This window comes from Anser anser (genome assembly GCF_964211835.1).
Source record: "Anser anser genome assembly, chromosome: 15".
NCBI classification, from domain to species: Eukaryota; Metazoa; Chordata; class Aves; order Anseriformes; family Anatidae; genus Anser; species Anser anser.
Window position 1 is genome coordinate 5860005 of NC_139736.1, and position 794 is coordinate 5860798.

Genomic DNA, 794 nt, shown 5'->3' on the forward strand with positions numbered 1-794 from the left:
AAATACTCACTAAAAAATTCCATTCTATTTTTATTTCATTCCAATTAGGAAAACAAACTAGAAACTACACTTAGTATTAAAAACACCAACTCAAGATTCAAAGCAAGCAACTTAAAAATAAATAAATACATAATGGAAAAAAATATCATTAAATAACACATGAATAACAAGTAATGGGATTTTAATCTTCTTGCTAGGAGAGGCTACTTCTTCAGCACTAAAGGTGACTCACAAGCAGCATCACTCCAGGAAAGTTAAAAGTGATAATTCAGTAAGAGTCAAGGATTATGTGGGACTCGAGAGGGCTAAACCAGCCTTTTGCAGGGGGCTGTCTCCTAGTGATGAATGAAGCTGGAAAACCTGGTCAGTTCAGAGCTGATGAAAAATAAAACACCATCACCTCTTTGTGAGCACTCAGGTAGGCTGGAATTCGCTGCCCCATCATGCCATGAAGTCTGAGAGCTGAACAGGGTTCAAGACGTTCAGCATTTGTATGGGTAGCTACATCCAAAATTGTAGGAATCAATATTAAAATAGAAAGAACAAACAATAACACCACCCGCTGAAGTGGTCTGGAGAGTATCTCTGGGTGCCTGCACCCAGCACTTGCCTAACCCTCTGTTGTCAAAATTAGGAAGAAGCTTCCTGCAGTGCTAAGTTACTCCCAAAATGTGGTTTCTTGCACCAGCTTCTGGGGCATCCAGTGGTGGAGCTGAGACCTCTGAGGCACCTGGAAATGGGGCTGTAGTGTCCAGCTTGCACTTGAGCGGTGCATTTCTGTTCATGCATACATC